Source organism: Protopterus annectens, chromosome 7.part0 (genome assembly GCF_019279795.1).
Source record: "Protopterus annectens isolate FY-2018-M chromosome 7.part0, PAN1.0, whole genome shotgun sequence".
In the NCBI taxonomy this organism is placed as follows: Eukaryota; Metazoa; Chordata; order Ceratodontiformes; family Protopteridae; genus Protopterus; species Protopterus annectens.
The window spans coordinates 541,188,437-541,209,146 of record NC_056739.1 but is presented as its reverse complement, the minus strand read 5'-3'; positions in this window follow the sequence as shown (position 1 = coordinate 541,209,146).

The window sequence follows — 20,710 nt, the reverse complement described above, 5'->3', positions numbered from 1 at the left end:
ATGATACACGCCAAAGGGGACATGGTTCTTTATAATAAGCCTAATCAAAGCTGAGTGCCGTCAACTATACATATTTTCTCAGAATGTCCAGATTTTTGCCTCATATTTTTGGTCCGTTTTTCATAAAATTGTGGTTCTCTGGCAAATTAGTAGAAAATCATTAAAGACTGAAATTAGAAAATAATGACAGACAACTGAGTTTCAGACTTCATACCCTTCAGAAAATTAATGCTAATGCAAAACCTGCTATTCTATCAAATTTTTAAGCTTGTAAGAGCAATATTTATAATCTGTCCCTATTTTTGAGCCTTTGTCCTACTTTTATTTATAGCTTTGTCCAGACTTCTTGCTCTAAGAGATTGAGAGGTATGATAACTACTTTCGTTCTATGTGATATGACCTTCAATATCAATTGTGCTAAACAGAAGTTTTTTTTCTGACTAAAGCTAAGAATTCAAGCATCCTGTATGGAAAAATCTGCAAAATAAAATTATTGGCCTACACAAATAGGATCAAATTTAGGTCAGAAACTGACAAGCTGTGAATTCTGACATTTTAAAGTTATAGTGTGAAGTCTGCACTAGTTATATAGAAGGATAAATCTTGACCATGACATAGGGGACTCAGATTCAATTACCAGCTCATGCACTTCACTATGCCATTTAGGAAAGATGGGTGTGGCAGTCATGGGGGATGGGGACAGAGTATTCGATGGAGCTTTCATTGAGCCTTGGTGGAGGCTGAACACAAACCCTAATCCTAATCATTCAGCTTAACTTAAAAAAAAACATTGCTGCAATAATGTCAAAAAACAAGACAATCTCATACACACACAGGCACCAACCCATACATACATACATACATACACCAGTAAAACTATCCCTTTACCTAACCCTTACCCTCACCCTAAAACACACACGATCACCTATACACTAAATCTATTCCCTTCTGTAACACTAAACTACAAACATTTACTCACACACACACACACACACACACACACACACACACACACACACACACACACACACACACACACACACACACACACTTACATATATACACATGGAACCCTAACTATATGTTTCACTTATCTTTCGACAAAGCACACAACTGATAAAACATCCACTTGATAAACTGGGTGTTTAAGCACACAACCCTCTACTTTTTGCTGTCAACCAACAGAGCACATAACAAAATGCACTACACTCATATATCTATAGATAGATAGAAAGATAGATATAGATAAATAAGAGTGTTCTATCAACTGTCACCACTTCTCTCTATTAAAAGCCACTATGTGGAAGCTCATATTGGTCAAAAGAGACATAACCCAAGTTAATGATTCTTGACATCTGGATAAAGCCATTGAAAAATAAGCAAGTCATCTAAATAATCTCAAACATGAATGTCATTTAGTCTGCAATAAGCTATGACTTGAGATAGGCATTTTACGTACACTCTTGAAACTGTAGATAATCCAAAGGCTAATGCAAAGAACTAATTATTTGACCCAGAAATATATAACCTTAGAAATTTCCTGAAGCCTGTGGTTATGGTAATGTAGTAGTAATCATCTTTTAAATTTAGTGTTACCAACTAACTCGTGGGTGGAATGAATGGTAATAAGTTCTGTACAGTCACATTCTGAATGTTGATACTTTCACATACAGATTTAGAAATGAAAGATCTACTACTGGTCTCCAAGAGGCCCTTTTCTTTGGTACTAGAAGCATTTTGGAATAGAAAGCCTTTGTATGTTTGACTTATGGGCACTGGTGTCATGAGACCTTTGCTGTGTAATGACTGAAATACCTAAGGAAAAATTCTGTCTGGCTCAACAGTTGAGAAGGAAGTGCCCTGAAAGAAGACTTTTTTATCCAGTGCCATCAGTAACCCACTTGTTCCACTTTTACCACCCAAGAATCTGAAACAGTCCTGCGCTAAAGAGGGTTGTTCATGACCAGTGTGTGGGATGATTTTGCACTGATATTGGCCAGAGGAGAGGGAAGGGGGAAAGAATGCTGTCCTAGTCATTCTGTACTGTTGGTTTCTCCTGTTTTCTGAAATGACCCTCGCTTCTTATTATTTCTCTCTAACCATCACGTTTTAGCACCTTGTTTGCCAGAAAAAGACTGGTTTTGCTTATTTGGCTTTTTCTGTCTATTATAGGGAGGCCTATAAGATTTGTAATATGGTACAAGAAAAATCTTAAAAACTCCCTGAATCAGTTTCTCCTTTCATAGTACTAAGAAAAAACAGGAAAATGTCCAGAAATGCTTGAAAACAAACGCTAGGGAATCACCACAAGCAAAACAGACTAAAACAATCAGATGACACTTTAATTCAAATAATAGATTAAGCGCTTTCATCAACCATAATGTTGACTTCATCAGAATACTCCGACTAAAGAATGAAGGTTTCCTTAAGCAGAACAGAGAATTATATCAGATGGTTAAGCGCGTTTTTTTTTTTTTTTTTTATTTAACTAAAGTAAAAACAGTAACATCTGGTCTGTGTGAAGTCTGATGAAAACAAATGAAACCATAACCATCTATATTCTAATTTTTTTTTTTTGTGGAATATCTGTGCATTTAAACAATAAATCTATCTTGTTATAGAAGCAGCAGTATAATTATTGCTTAAGGAAACCTTCATTCTTTAGTCGGTGGATTCTATAGTAGTTTGTTTGTTCATCAGAATACTGAATAAATGTCACTAATACATTTTATATGTTGTAAGTTTGGCGCCAAAAATTCAGAGCCAATCAGCAAGCAACAATTACATATATAAAATTTAAAGTAATACTATATATCATATTACCAAATACTACATCATAAAAATAAAAACTTCAACCTTTCAATATATCTATTATTTATAAAAACTAATAAAAAACATTTTTATAAAAATGTATTTATATGTGCATGTGAAAAATATATAAGGACAAGAGGCTCTATAATTTAGCTAATAAAACTGGCTTGATAGGTACACTGTCATTCAAACCTATGTATCTAGTAACATCTAAGAGCAATTGCCATTTCACTTCTTGTTCACCTAACAATGTCTTGATATTCCCACCCCTAGGATTATTGAATGCCCGATCTAATATAGCAAACTTAAAATGATGATGGTCACCTTTATTTGCAATATGTCTGTATAAGGCGCTGTTGGAATCTTTTCGACTTATACAGTACAAATGATCATATATTCTATTTTTAAGCATTCTATCGTTTTTTCCCACATATAACTCAGGGCACCCCATACATTTTGCTAAATATATAATATGTTTAGTGTTACAATTACCATTTTTAAAAATAATTTTCATCCTGTTAACATTTTCCAGAATAATACTATGTCCAAAATATAACTAAAATGATTACATCCTCCACACTTTCGTGTGTGTCCATTCATATTAGATTTTCTTAAATGTGTATTACATACCTCCAAATTGTTCTTAATATTTCTATCCATCTTGTAGACAAATTTCGGTGTATCATCAATAATTTGAGATATATCATCATCAGCCTTGAATATATTCCAATTATCCGATATCAGTTTCTTCACCTTGTCTGCAAGAGGACCATATTTTACTATACAAGCTCTATTATATTGGCGCACACTACTTTCATTTGCATTAATGTCTACAGAAGGTATTCCTATCCCCACTAAAGGTTTATATTTGTTGCCCCACTCACTGATAACATAATGAGCTACATCTTATATTAAACCTTTGGGGTAGCCTCTCTCTACAAATTAATTACTCATGTAATCGATTTCCTGGACCATATCTGTGTAGCAGGAAGTCATCCTAGCTGCTCGAATACATTGTCCCTTAAAGATGTTACGTTTTAACTTTTTAGGATGGTTACATTCATATTCTAAATAGCTGTTACTAAAAGTTTCCTTTCTAAAAATTTTTGATGTAAAGCCTGTAGAAGTATTGGATATAAATGTATCCAGGTATGATATGCCCTCCATCTTAATACTGTAGGTAAAATTCAGGTAGGAGCTTGTGCCATTAAGATACATGATGAATGGTTCTACATTCTCTAGGAGGCCATCCCACAAAATAAATATGTCATCCAAAAATCTCGTATATAACCTAATAAACCTGAAATAATCGCTGTTAAATAGGTGACATTCTTCCCAATCAATCATAACAAGATTGGCATATATTGGGGCACAAGATGCCCCCATGGCTACTCCCCTAGTTTGTTTGTAGTACTCACCCTCATAGTATATAAAATTTTTATCCAACACTATAGACATACAATCCACTATAAGGTCAATGCGATCTTCTGTTAACCTAGCATATTTCGAAATACTATTATGGAAGCTGTCTAAACCTTCAACTCTAGGAATACATGAAAAAAGGTCCACAACATCAATGGTTATAAAGGCCAGATCTTCTTTCCATAATTCCATTTTTAATCGGCCTAATAAATCCCATGAATCCTTAAGTACATGGGGTACAGCTTCATATATATGTTTTAACCATTTATCTATTGCTGAACCGATCATGAAAGTTTTATACTGACTTCCTGAAATAATAGGTCTAAAGGGAGGATTAAGATTCTTATATATCTTTGGTATACCCACTATAGTAGCCAATTTTGGAAATTCTACCCTCATATAATTGTACTCATCCTGAGTTAACCTATCGTCGAGTAGATATTCTTCAAGGTACATGTCAATTCGTCAGCAGGCAATATGAATTTCATTAAGAGACACATTCTGATAATTGCCTGACTGTTGTAAAATGTCATACATCTTATTAATATACTCATAGGTATTGTAAATCACAATCCTCCCACCCTTATCTGGTTTCATAATCCTAGTGTTACTGTCCAGTCTAAGCTGTTTTAATACCTCCATTTCCCCTCCAGTTAAGTTGTTTATAATTTTACTGTTGGAGGTATTCCGCATAAGGTTGTATACGTATTTAGATACCACCTTCTCATATGTAGCAATACTAGGATGTGTAGGTGGTATGAATGTGCTTTTTTTCATGAGCTTATTGGGTAATACTGGGATACTTTTGTTCTTAAAAAAATAGCCAAATTTAATTTCCTAATAAATAACTTAATCTCTGTTAGTGTATCCACTATATCAAACTTGGACATAGGAATAAACTTCATACCCCTCGAAAATAGTTTAATGTGTTCTTTTTCTATTTTAAAACTTGTGTAGTTGTACATGTTAAATTTACCATTACTACCAATCACTACATTATCTAGAATTGTCTCAGTAACATTAATATGTGCTAACTTTGTTTCATTCAATATATTGGTCTGTTTGTGGGATAATGTGTGTAATTCCTTTGCCCCTTGTCCTTGTACCAATTCCCTTTCCACGATGGCTGAGAGTACTGATCCAAATCCCTGTGGAAATTTTCTTTATCATAATACCATTTGTTGTTCCATCCCCTACCTGCTCCTTTACCTTGTCTGTTTCCTATACTGTCTTCACTTACTCTCTTAATAGCTTTCCATAGATATACTTTACTTAACCTAAATTGTTCTAAATCACGTTCAATTTTCCTACTTTTCCTTTTATATATTTTCTCTGATTTATGTTCAGTGTTGTCTAACTGCTTGTTATATGTTTTCCATTGAGAAAATATTCAGTCATTCCTAATAGCAACATTTAATTCTTTAGTTTCAACAAGCATTCAATATAATTTCTCATCATTGCATTTGATAATCATTTTTATATATTCAAAGCCAAAGTTATTAAATAGAGACTCAAATTCTCATCTCACATTTTCGGTTAACTCAATGCCCATAGGGGCTTTAAAAAACATAAGCCTACTGGAATTATTTTCAACTCTAAACATTTTTTTAAAATTTGCATTATCCAGTTGAACACCTTTAATCATACCAAGCTTCTTGCCAAGCTTGTATATCAAGTCTTTTAATATTCCTTTGTCATTACTGCGGTTAGAATGAAAATCATGGTCAGCAGCATTATCAATAACTTCCTGCTTACCAAAATCGAAATTAGTATTGAGTAAAACATTACATTTTTAATTGCTGTCATTCATTTTTGGAATATTAGTGTCAGTATTGAATAAAGAAGTGGCAGTACCTTTGTTATTAACAACGGTTGAATAGGTCCATACTATTTTCTTTTAAGGCTTGGCTCCTCTGGAAACAAACTCCTCCTCCGAATTGTCATACAAAGAAAAATCGAAAATAAGTTCTTTTTCAGAACTCTTCATGTTGTTGCTGTTAATGGCAATCCGATGAGAGGCAGAAGTATGTCCAGAGCCACTAGAGGTACGTACATTTCGTTGTGCGCTAGGAATATCCTCAGAAACATCACTCCTGTTTGGTAATTGGAACAAGGCCAAGGGCTATGCTCACCACCTGTACCATGCCGTGAAAGCAGTTCAATCAATCTAGTTACCTCACCCTTTAAGATAGCGACTTCCAACTGAAGTCTAAACATATCTTCACATTTAAAGGGTGTGAGTATGGAAGGTAATTCATCCATAGATTCCACAGTGTTCTCAACTTAGAATAGCCAAAAAAAAGTAGTGTATCAGGCTTCAACTAAGAAAAAACAGGAAAATGTCCAGAAATGCTTGAAATCAAATGCTTGGGAATCATCCCAAGCAAAACATTAAATTAAACTTTAAAATTAAAATTGACACAAATTAAAGTGTCATCTGATTGTTTTAGTCTGCTTTGCTTGTGGTGATTCCCTAGCATTTGTTTTCAAGCATTTCTGGACATTTTTCTGTTTTTTCTTAGTTGAAACCTTTCATAGTACTGTTTGAGAACCTGGGTAATCGAAGAATCAAAGACTACCTCCTTATCTAAAGCAGAATCTAAAATTTCAGATTTACATTATCAGCAAACTTTTGGTTACATATCCAAATGTATCTCATCAATACTGTAGCAGTAGCAGTGGTCATAGACACAGTATCTGCACAATCACACACTCTTCAAAGCATGTTTGGATATGTGGGACAGGACAGAAACAGTTTGATTCAAAAATGAACTTTCTTTTTTAGAAAGAGTGGTAGCTAATTCCCTCAGACTGTCTATATGATAAGGCACAAACTTCTACATACATGCCTGGCAATTCATAATTCTGAAGGCTAAAGTGGAAGAAGAAAACATTCTCTTACCTATGCAGTCCAACAGCTTGTCTTCATTGCCATCAGCAGAAGGGTTTGTGGTAAGGGCCTACATGATGCCAGCATAAGACAGTTGAAATTGCTGCTAAATCAGATCTAAGGTAAGAGAAAATAAATTTATTAGCCTGAGAAACCTTATACCTTATACAAATTATCTGCTTCTTAGGGACTGACAGCTGGGAATTGGGAAGATTACAGTTGGCATTCAACATATCCTCCAAAGCTGGCAGATAGGAGGGATGGGAGAGGAATGAAGTATGTCTATTTGTAACATATCATAGCGTCTCTTCATTTCAGAGGGGACATTTATTTGTTTCCATTAAAAATTTAATTTATCCTGGCTATGGCTTGACTAAAGGAAATTCCAGTTTTGGGCTTCCTCCACAATCAGAGAACTAGGCTTGGGAATCTGTAGGAGAATAAGCCCTATCTCTGTCAAAGTCAGAATCATCAGACATTGTTTCCTTTGGAATCACTTTAAACGAGATGCCCTCCAGTAATGGTTCCTGTGTACTGGGATTCATCGCCTGCAAAGCCTGCCTTGTGAAGGTAAGAAATGCATCTTTTAACTGTAATTACTTCTTTAGCTGAACATTTACGTTTTATTTTTTCTTATCAGGAGTTCCTGTGGAAGATGACTGACTTGAAGGAGAGGTGTCTGCATGGTCTAATTGTCTCTTTCTCCAGTTATTCCAAGAAGGATCACCCAGAGTTTCTCCCAGACCTAGAGAAGATGGTTCTCCCATTCCTGTATCAGATAGTGAAGAGCCAGAGAGGATGTGATTGATCCCTGGTTTGAGATGGCCAAAATAACTACAACAGAGAAAGCTACATCAACTGTTGGCTAAGCCATAGACTGAATCTACAACAGCAGCAAGGATGTCTTGATTAATAAAGGTGTAGGAAGGAGTAACAGCTTTTTGAAGCTGGACAATTATTTACTAGGTAGGAAACAACTCAAATAGCCTAAAGGCTACTACAGCAGTGGGAATGATGGACATCTGTGGCTACTTTGGCTCTTGCTCTGATGCCATAAATTCTTTGTCTTTCCTACAGTGTGCACCTCACTATCCATCTCAGGTACTTCATCTCTATCACTTCAAGCTTCCCCAACTGTTACACCTTCACTACCCACTTTCTGTGCCATAGGGAAGCACTGGTTGTTCCATTGTTTTATGTGCAACTTAACTTATTTGACATTCTTCTATCACAAATTACCCCTGACACTTTGTGCTAGTTGGGTGCAGCACTTCTGATTCAAGTTTGGACCTCCTCATTCAGACTTAAACCTTCTCCTCAACCACTCTACCATGATACTGCTGTTTGTCTCTCTATCTCATTTTTAAATGTTTTACTGATTTCCCCATTTTCTGCATGACTACCGTACTGTTTGTATTCAGTTTCATTCAGGCCTCTCAGCTGTCCCTATTTTTGAGGGGTGTCCTTATTTTCAGGTCTGGTTTATTCCTACATGTAATGCACCTATTTGTAGACTTAATTTATCCCTTCACATAATTTCCTGAATCACCCTTATCATACATGATTTTTGAAGCTTTCCAGTAAACAGAAAACCACACTGTAGAACAAACAAGGGGGCCGGCCTTAGGCAAATTGGACCTATTTGTCCCAATAGGGCTCCATACTAGGCTATGATAAAATCATTATGCCTCATATGGTCTACAGATTTGCTTGATAGACTACAGCAAAGTGGAAGGCATTTTCCTACTGGTAATCTTGTTGCTTCGGAGTTGCAAATCATGTTAGTGGAATGGACATTTTCTGTCATGCACTGCACTGCATTAGTGGCTAGTCCAGTATTGTTAATAACGTCTTGTATGGCTCACACTACCATAGTTGTCAGTGGCTGCTGCTAAGTGTCCAACTGAGTTTTCAAACCCAAACTGTTTTTGTGTACTGCTCATTTGATTATTTTCCAAAGCAGTAAGACCATGTTTAATTTGGAGACTATCGAGAGGTGCTGTTTGCTTTTGATTCTCTTGCTTACACAGGGCTTATGACTGTTTGCTAATGAATATTATAGCAAGAAATAACTGTGGAATAGTCAGTCTCAGGCATTAGCAAAACAAACATTATAAAAAATAAAAAAGGACCAGATACTGTGATGTGATATAAAGGATGATCACCAAGACGTGCGGACAGAATGCTATCAATTAAATAGTATGGCAGAGAAGTGCTCGGTGCAGTCACAGACAGAAGCAAAATAATCCCAGAGAAAGTGAAACACAAGATGTGTGTGTGTGTGTGTGTGTGTGTGTGTGTGTGTGTGTGTGTGTGTGTGTGTGTGTGTGTGTGTGTGTGTGTGTGTGTGTGTGTGTGTGTGTGTGTGTGTGTGTGTGTGTGTGTGTGTGTGTGTGTGTGTGTGTGTGCCTATGTGTGTGTGTGTGTGCATGTGTGTGCGTGCCTGCGTGTGTGTGTGTGTTTGTGTGTGTGTTGGGTGGTGGGGGACAGAGGTGGATAAAAAGTTATTCACTTGACTAAATCAAATAAATAGTACTAGAAACAGCCTGACTTATAAATTTACTGCAGATATATCACAATTTAAGATTTCTATAAAAAATAGGGGGCAAGCAGAAATTTACTGCTTGAAAATCACTGGAGTGGATTGGGAAGGGGTTTTATTTGTGTAAGGGGGAGTTATATTATAGAAATCTGAACAACTGTGTGTGTTTGCATGTTCTGCCTATATCCATGTGGGATTCCTTCAGGCATTCTGATTTCTTCCTGCCTGACAAAACATAATGCTTAGTAACTATTGTAAATTTTCCATGCATGTAATTCTTACTGTTGCACTTGTGGCTTGTCGAATAAATGGAAAAAGCTGCATCTATTAGTCCAATTACCCACTTTAACAAATAATTAAATAAATAAATAATAACTTCTAGAAATTGGGCTCACTATCGAAATGTGGGCACTTGCAATGTCGAGTGCCGAAAAGTCGAAAAAAATACCGAAAACACAGAAGAAGAGTGAATTTAGAAAATCTCTCTTCTTTTATAACTTCTTTTTGCATGGGCCTGCACCCTCTAAACTGGTATATATACTAACTCTGAGATCACCCCACCTCAGAGAAAAGAATAGGGAATATTCTAAGAAAGGGCACATAGGGCTCAATATATGTAAGGACATTTATTTATTTTTAATTATACATTGTTTTGATCATTCAGCCTCATTCCAGCAGGTCTAGACATGTCAAATGTTTACCCAGAAATAGTTATATGTGGGGTGGTGGGTGAGCAATGCCATTTCTAAGAAAAGACCTAAGATTGCTAATATTGTTATTGTTAAGCATTCTGAGGATGTTCAAGAGTTTTATTTGGTTCTGTGGAAATGAATCAGCTGTGACAAGGTATGAGAATTAACTGAGTAAAGAGATCCAATTATTCATAGCAAGTATGTGAGATGATTGAAAGTCCATACAGCAAAAAAGGGATAATATGACATAAAAATGTATAATGGAGGTCAAAACTTCTTATGCTATTTTGGCACCCCCATTCTGTCCACAACCAATAAGCACAGCTCCACTGACTGATCTGTTTAGTACTTCTGACATCTGTAGACATTGGGCATGGAAGGCGAAAGTTGGGGGCTGAGATGAGTCACAAGATTTTATCTGATTTCTTGTTTCAAAGATGGGTATTTTTCTCTTTTAATATGATCGGATTAGTGTTGTCTGTAGCACCTCTGAAAGGCACTGTAGTATGTGGAGTACTCAGCTTAGAAATATTAAGTTATTAATTTAAAGTTTGTTAACCAAGGTAGAGCACTGCTCTGCCTAGACTACTGTGAGCCTCAGCACTGCAAAAATAGTACCAAAAAAACAATAAACAATCAATATCAATGCAACAGCAGTAATGTAAAAGGAAGCAGAGAGATATTAAATTAGAATAATATGTAACATAATATAATCATAAACTGATGTGATACAAGAATTCAGTCAGTAAATTGGTAAGCAAAGTACCTATACACTGTCAAAACATCATACAGTATGACATCTGTATTTTGAAAATAATACACAAAGAACAAAAGCATTTATTGGATGTACAATTACTGGGCATGGAAATGTGATGAAGTGCAAGGCATGAATCAAATGAGGGAAACAATAGAAATGGGGGAGACAGAAAAGAAAGGGAAAAAATGGAAACAGAGTATTATGAAGGGAGACAAGAGGGAGGTGTGCAGCTCTCTCCTACCCAGATTCAGATGATGCAGTACTAGTTCTACAGGAGTTCCGGAACTTCTTTACTGGTATGCCAGGGTGCATCCACTTGATGAAGCACCATGTATATAGACGGCCTCAGTGGCTCATCAAACTGCCCCCTTACAGTATGCTGAAGGGAATTAAGCACACACAGAAAGGAACTATACAAGATGTTGGATCTGAGGGTAATCCAGGAGTCTAGTGGTTTACTTCTGCTACAAATGAAATTTATGTACTTACCATAATGATAGATCCAAGTCATCTGATTTTTGTCTGGTTCAGCTGTGGATTGTCAAATTTGACAGGATCTGACCTCAACACCAAATTTGAAGCTATTTGGTTCTATGGCATAGATCACTGCTCTACCTACAATTATCTGGTCTCCTCCTTATTACATCAGATTGAGTTTGCCACCGATAAAATAATATTCCAAAGCACAACAATGTAATTATTTGCTAATGAAATAACTCCCATGCTGGTCCATTCTATAAGTATGAAGGAAGAGATGACATGGTTAAATGACACAGGCAGTAATGACAGCCTACTGACAGCAAATGTCAATGTCAACCAGTCCTCAGAGTCTTATTTGTGACAATTTGGTAGGAGCAGGTGGAAGGGATTTTGAACTGGATGAAAATCAGTCAACATGGATATATTATTATGTTAAGTACATAACTTTCATATCCCATGTTGTCAATCTTCATCCAATTCAACTGTGGGATAGATTCAAAAACATATAGTCCCAGGTGGCATCAAGAAAGGACGTTCCTGAGAATGGTGGGGCCAAAGGATGAGCAAGACCAGGGTTGTTCATCCAACTTATAATGTGAAACAAATATGTGAAATGTCGACCAAGTAGTAGTTGTACAGATATCATCAATAGGAAGTCTACTGGCACAGGCTGTAGAAGTGACCACTGCCCTTGTGGAATGACGCTTAGGCTTAGATTTTTAAGGCCAGAACCTTTTTATTATGCACACATGTAATATAATCAGATAACCATCTGGAGAGAGTAACCTTAATCACAGTCTTGCCTAGTTTTTGTTTTGAGGATGCCACAAATAGTTGGGCAGACTTTCTGAAAGGCTTAGTTCTATGAGGATAAAACCTCATCTGGTTATGGACGTCTAGCATATGAAAAATGTATGTGCCTTTATTAGAGAATCGTAGAAAAAAATGACAAATTTATTGCCTAATTTAGTTTTGTTTAGGATGCCACATTGAGAAATAAGGATGCTTTAGTTCTCAGCAATACCCTGTCCTTACGAAACACCAAATACAGAGGTTTGCAGGATAGTGCCTGCATCTCTGATATGTGGTTAGCTGAAGTAACAGCTACCAGCAACACTGTTTTCCAAGATATGAGTTTTAAATCCACTGATTTTGCTGATTCAAATGGAGGTTGAGGCAATGCTTGTAGCATGACAGTAAAGTCCCTAGAGGAGCTGGATCTCTGATTGGGGGAATGAAGTAGAAATTTTCCCCTTAAGAAAGCTTTAGAAATCTTCAGAGAGGCCACAGAAGAGTTACTCTGACCTATATAAACTAGTAATGCCTGCTAACTGAACTCTGATAGGTGATTAACTAGACCTGCTGATAAAAAGTTCTGAAAGGAACTCTAATATCAAGGGAACAGGAGCTGAAAACTTTTTTTTCCATGTATTGCAATACCTTTTGGCAGTGGCATGTTTTTAAGATGCTGATAAATTCTGAACCACTGACAGAGAAATCCTGGCATCTCTCGCTAAAGTTAGAAGTGGAGGAACTAAGAGGTTAATTTCACAGCTTTCTGGTCTGAGGGAGGTAGTCCGCACTGATCTAGTTTCCATGGAAGATGAACTAAAAGACACCACAGGAATGGAAAACAAGTCTGCAGAGGCAAGGAAGGGACAATGAAGATCAACTTGGCCTTCCACATTCTTCTTTTCTGTATAAACTAGTTCATTAGAGGCAATTGGGAAAAAGCATATAGGTGACTTGGGGGCCAGTTGTGGCCCACAGTGACAGTACCCACAGAAGGATCAGGGCAAAGTAACTGCTGCACTTGTGGTTTAGATTGGTCACAAAGAGATTGCAGCAAGGCTAATCCCAGCAACCGAAGATCAAGTTTGTCACTGCTGGAGTGAGTGACCAGTCATGAGCTATGAGACATTAGGATAGATCTGCTCAGAGTATCCGTTAGAACACTGGATGACCCCAGGATATACACTGCTATTAGAAAGCAGTGTGAATACATTGTCCACTGCAAGGCTCTCGTAGCCTCATGACATAAGGGGAACAAATGGTTTCCTCCCTGTTTGTTGATGTAGCAGACTACTGACATATTGTCTGCCCATACCTGAATCACACCTCTGGAGAGAGGAATGACCCTTAGGCAATACAAGAAGGACCACTCTCATCTCCAGAACACTGATGTGAAGATTGATCTCTATATGTGGCCATGTACCCCAGATAGTCTTCCCTTCAACCCCCCCCACCCTAGAAGGGGAGCATCCATTGTCACTACTGCCAATGGGAGATTCGTTCAGAATATTCATCTGACTAGTACTACTGAAGGAGACATTATCCACTAAGATATGTGTTGCCTGCAAATCTGAGTAAGTCTTAACTTGGGATGGAGTGGATAGACCCTTTGGGATTATTGTACCACTAAAGTCCACTGCAGAGCCTTCATATAGATTCTGGTGAATGAGTCCATGAGAATTGTGGCTGTATAAGACCCAACAGACAAAGGATCAGCCTTGCTGGTGGACAGGGGTGGTGAAAAACTGGAGCTGCAGTTAGACATATTGAAAGAATTGTCATTGGAGGATGGGCAGTCAGTAGGGCTGTGTCCAGGTGGTGTCTGAAGCTGGCTTTTCAAAATGTTGGCTGTGATGCCTAGATTTTGTATCAGTTGGAGCAAAAGGTCTTGGTGGTGCAATAAGAGATCATTGGTTGTAGCATTGAGGAACCAGTCATCTAGATATGGGAAAACTTGGATCTCTAGTAGGCACAATGTGCTGCTACCACTGCCAAAACTTTGCCGAACATCCAGGGGGCTGTGGTAAGCACAAAGGGCAGAGGTCCGAACTGATAATGATTGGCTCCTGGCCAGAAACAGAGAAATCTCCTCAAATCTTTTCTGCTGATTTCAAATTTTATATCACTTTATGTTTAACCAAGTTATTTGATCCTGTATTAATGTTCTTTTATTTTTTTATATATCTTGTATTAGTATCATGTGTCCAATTATATCTTACTTACTGTGAAGCTTTTCTCCCTGGGCCTCCACTGTAAATGAACCTGAGTCCAGTTGGACTATCCCGGTAAATAAACGTAAAATAAAATAAAAATAAATAAATAAAAATGCCTTGCTATCTTCATATGATAGCATGTGTCCTTGAGATCTTTTGAACACATCCAATTTTCCTTCCTCAGCAGAGGCAAGATGGGCTGGAGTGTGACCATCCACCACTTTGTCTGCTTGACATACTGATTCAGATGGTTTAGGTCAAGAATGGGTCTGAGATCTCCTGTCTTCTACTCTGGATTCTATCTAGTCTATGGTAACTGGCTAGATGGCTCTTTTTTCTAGCAACTTGGGAACTTCTGCTGCTTCAAATTCCTGCTGACTGGGTGGAACTTTCCTCTTATAGTGGAAAGGGAAAATGGTATAGCATAACCTCTGGAGATTATGTTTAGCACTCATAAACCTATTGTTATGTTTTTTCATGCCTGTAGGTGCAGAAATAAGTATTCCTCAACACCCTCCAGAGTGCAGCAGTCAGGCAACCCTTCAAGGACACTGAAAGAGCTTTTTGGAGAAGGGCCCGCAAAAGCCCTGGTTCTGTGGTCTGCCTCTGCTTCTAGAATGATGTCCATTACTTCTGTCTCCTCCTCCTCTGCCACAAGAGGGTCTATCTCCAGATTTTTCCTGATAAGGACTCTGTGGCATCCTGAATCACATCCTCTTACCAGCCCACTGATTCCTAGGTAGTATCTCTGTTGAATGAAGTGGATGCCTACTGCAGAGAGTGTCTTACTATCTTGTTAACTCCTGAGGAGCTGCTCTTCTACTTTAGGTGCAAAAAGAGTGGACCCATCAAAGGGGGCAGTGATGAAGGACACCTTGAAACTTTCTGCCAAGTCCCAAAGGCACATCCAGGCATGACACTGAATGGAGCTGTTAGTGCCTGCAGCCCTAGCTGCACCATCAGCTGCATTAAACAGCAGATGCCTGGACACATTGGGGGAGATTGGGTAGTGGACAGTTGGGAGTCCATTGTCTTCTAGATATCTGCTGAAAGAACAGTCAAAACAGACTTGAATATTTCCTTTGCCAGTTATCCCTGAAACCTGGTGACATCAGCTAGATAATGCAGAACAGTTTGAGCAAAGGCCAGTAAATAGTAAATCCATTTCATAAATCGGTCCATCGTCCTAGACTCCTTATGAGGGGGATGGACTGAGGAACTCTCTTCAGACAGTTCTTTATTTGTGGCTGCCACTACAACCATCAAATCTACTGGAGTGCCTTTGCTCCAGTGCTTCCTTTCCATGGGGGTGGAGAGAATCCAATCTGACTTTTTATGTATAGGCTGCACCATGTCAGGGTTCTTCCATGCCTGTTGAGCCATCAAATCAATGAATGGGTTAATGGGTGGCACCACTCAGGAAGGAAGTTGAGCCAGACCGAAAAGCTTCCAGGAACAATGACTCATCAGGAGAAGGACTAACTTTGGACCATCCCACTCTCTGTTTCATTAATTCCACAGTTTTGCTAAAGGTGATGTCTACATAGCATGATCTTGAGGAGTCCTCACATTCATCCAAATCAGTCTTCAGTGACAGATTCTGGGGAACAGTCTGTATGCTTCCTTTTGCATGTCTATTTTCTATGAACTGGTGAGGGAGGGGAATCAGAGGGTTCAGAATCAGACTGGGTGCTAATAAACCAGACTGCCTGAGAAACCTGTGGAACTGACTGTCCCTGTCTGACAGAACACTGAGAAACAGAAGCTTACTCCATTTAGGGCTAAGATGGCATTGAACTAGAAGAAATCACATTTTCACTCAGTCTCAAAAAGGACCCAGTGGAAAGTCTCAAAGGCCAAGGAATACATCTGCTCCATAGGCTCCTTAGGCATGAGGGGAAACCTCAGAACCGATGGGCCTTGATCCCAAAGATGACATGAGTGCCAAGCTATCTAGCACCAAAGCACCAAGAGGGATAGATGGCTGTGAAAATTTTGAGGTTGAACCTACCCCTTGAGCCTCTACACTGAAACATTGCCTTCATGACTCTCCAGATCCATACAGGTCATACCCCCAAAAAAGTAGGGTATCTCTCTGTGTTGAAGTCACCTGGACTATCAACTCTGGAAAAGGTGGTGCAAGGCTACCAACAACAATGGGAAGACCAGTTATGGACAAGAAAATAGAGGAGGGGTAGAGAGACTGGCACTTGCTACATTACCACAAGATGGTATCAAGAGTACACTATGCTCTATCTGCATTCTGAGAAATTTTCTCATCATTCCATTGACATTCTGTTTGGTTAGACTCCTTAAAACCAGGATAACAATGTCACAGATGGTGGTTGGGAATATCTGTTTTCCTGTAGAACTACAGACTCTAATCTGGTTGTGGTGAGAACTGGGACATTCAGTGCTGAGAAACATTTGGATTTGAGAGTCTAGGTAGTTTCAGATCTGATTATGAAGACAAAGAGAAGTCGAGTTTTCAGGACTTCTCTGAGTTCACTCTATCTTTTTCTTTAGCTTTCTGCTTGGCCTTGCCCTGCCTGGATGCCTTGACCTACTCCCTATCTGTCTTCTCCTCAACCTTTTGTCTTTGTTTCTGGAGAAGTGCAGGATAATGAAGAAGCAAGGGTGGCAGACCCTATCTGTGGAGGAAGAAGTCCTTTGACAATCAATATCTCCCATCTTGTCTGTAAGGCTCTAGCTCTGAATGAAGTGCAGGCCTGACATACAATATCCAAATTGGCAGCCCCTAAATAGTAGATGCAGAGAGAGCGTGGGTCCTTATAGACAGCTTGTGCCCAGACTCTGAGCCTTTTTGAAGTCCTGACCACCAGCCATGAGAAAAAAGGAGAGACTACACACACGCACACACACACACACACACACACACACACACACACACACACACACACACACATACAGTAATTATGGCTGTAAGAAATCTGCTCTAAACAGCTAAAAGGCACACTGATATAGATTTTAACAATTTGACACAATTTAAAAAGATGCTTAATAAGGTTACTAATATTACCTACTTTAATTATCTAAGAACTCTTGTCTAATACTAGCTTTAACAACCTTAATAACCTATAATTTATCTAGAATGAAAAAAACACAAAAAACTACAAAATTGACCACTACCTAATAAATCTAGCAAAATTAGGAAGGGAAAAATAACCCTATGTAAGGGTGGATGTTTTATAAACTATCCACATGAGATACACATATTCAGGCAATTGGCCTGAATTTGTCCATAACAGACTTAAAAAGGAAAAACAAAGGGCAGGATCCATGAAGGCTTGCTCAGAGTGTAGGAGACATGTAACGCTCCATGCAAGCCTTGCAATCCAGGAACAGCCCTAAACTCCGTGTAAGAGACCAGCTAAAACGTCTCTTACACGGACTGGGCGTGGACATGCTAAATACCTCACTTGCAGCTGAAAGGTATGCAAATGAGGTATATTAGCGATCCATGAAGCAGAAACCAGTCCGTGTAAGAGACGTTTTAGCTGCAGAAATGTACTCAGTTGACAACTGAGTATGTTTCTGCAAATTCCACAACGGAGCCATGTCAGATCCAAATAAAGGGTGCATATGTCTGAGGCAGCATGCCAATGGCCAAATATGTGGTCATTGGCAAGGTAACCCGATGCAAAAATATAAAAAATATAATTTTTTTTCGGCGATTGCCGATGTTTAAACCCAGCGCAGCCCCGCGCAAACGGGCTCCGCTGTATAAAACCATAAAAAAGAAGATTATAAACCCACAAATGTGGGTTTCATGCAATACATGGAATGATGATGCAGGGACCAGCAGACCAAAAACAACATGGCCACCGTGTAGTGGTTGCTAAGGGGGGGAAGCTGAGTCTAAGACATGTAACTAAGCATTAGTAGGCAATCTCATGTAAATGAGAGTTAGGATACTGAACCTCACAGTCACATAGCAAATGAGCACAGTCTGAGTAGAGTAAGAGATACATAAGGGGGAGGAATAGAGTAGGAGATAGGTGACATCACAGGGGGGAATGGTAGAAAGAAATGCAGTTCATTGGAGGTCAGTGTAACATGACAGATGACAGACACAGATCATGGAAAGAGGTGTGCAACTAGATAAGTCAGGGAAAGTCAAGAAATGGAAGGTGTACACTGTTACTTACACCAAAGTTTCTTGCTGGGCGTGCATGCGCACGTGTGCGCGCCATGAAGCGCGAGTAGGGCAGTGTGCGCGCGTGTAAGGCAGATTGAGCATGTGGGAGCGTGTTGGGAGATGTTTAACACCATTTGCGCTGGTGTGCGCGCGTGTAGGGCAGACTGAGCATGTTGGAGGCTGTTGGCAGACGTGTAACAGTGTTTGCGCGGGTGTGCGCGCATTTTAACCCAAATAAGTAGATTCTGAACCGTGTAAGCACATGTGCGCGCATGTAAGCCACTGTGAGCGTGTTTCTGCTGGTATGCATGTTGCTCCCCCCTGAGGAAACAGAAAGGAAAAAGGAAGCAACATAATTAATAGGAAGCTAGCAGGGATAACTGCTGAAGCTAGCAGGTGAAAACAATTAGAAGCAGGCAATTACACAGGCAGAATAGTAACCCAGCCCAGCACTTAAAACTCTGCAAACAGTAGTGCAGGATGTTTCTCTTAAGAGACACTGCAAGACAGGAGTAAGCTAATAGAAGTGAAAACTGAAAAGCTTCACTCAGAGCAGAAATGTTAGGGGCTGCCATAGCTGTCATAATGAGACATAGGCGACTTGCTGAGGGTGGTGACAATGCAGATGGTGCCAGACAACCCACAGTGAGGAGACGGAGAAGAGTGTACAGGCCCAGGGTCACCTACCACAGGTTACATGAGCTGGAGATAGTAGAGCTATAGAGTGGACAGAGAGCTCCTGCAGCAAATTGTTGAGCTGTGCAGGCCACGCCTCACACACAGAACCAACAGAGGGGAACCCATCCCAATGGAAACCAAGGTATGTGTTGGCCTAAGAATACTAGCAACAGGTACTTTCCAGAGACCAACTGGCGATATGATGGGGATATCACAGGCATCAGCCTCCAGGGTACTGCACCAGTTCCTGGATGCCATGTCAGCACATGTCGGTGATCATGTATATTTCCCCAATGCCCGTGAGATATTGGCCAGCAATATGCGTCTCTTCCAGCAAATAGCGGAATACCCTGAGGTACTGGGTGCAATAGACTGCACGCACATACGCATCAAAGCACCAGCCAGTGAGCGGGGTAGGGCCTACATTAACTGCAAGGGCTTCCCCTCCATCAACTGCCAGGTCATGTGTGATGCCCAGGGCATAATAATGAATGTGTGTGCTGGCTGCCCTGGGAGTTACCACGATTCCCACATCTGGCATTTGACGCAGCTGTACCAGACATTTGCCAATGGGGACATCCCACACGGACACCTAGTGGGGGATGCAGGTTATGCACTGGAGCCATGACTGATGACACCAATCAGAAATGCACACACACCTGAACAGGAACGCCATAATGAGGCACATGCACAAACACGTAATGTAATAGAGCGTGTGTTTGGGCTGCTCAAGTCATGGTTCCAGTGTCTGGACACATCTGGTGGAGCCTTGCAGTACACACCAACTACATGTACCCAAATTGTCATGGTATGTGCTATGCTACATAATATGATCTTGTGAAAACAGCTGCAGCAGGACCAGCATAGGGCTGGGCCAAACAGCCCCCCACCATTGTCAAGGCCATCACAGGCAGAGCGTGACTCGGAGGAGGAACAACCTGAGCCTGCCCCAGTAGGCATAAGGAGGCATGCCCAGTATGCCCTGGCCTTGGCAAAGAGGCAACGCATAGCACATACACTGGCTCAGTAGGAACTCTGGGAATCATATCCCCTCTGACTCACTCAAATAATAACATGGATGCCTAAAATGACATGACCTGCTCACAAACATGTACAGGGAAGTGAAATATGTGCATCCGACAGAGGCAGCCCTGCAGCACCACCTGAGGCATGAATGCCATGTGTTAAGTAATGTAACACCATGTACTATATGCACACCTGAGCACCCTGACTAACATCCACCCTCACCAAGCATGAAGCCACAAAATGACGAT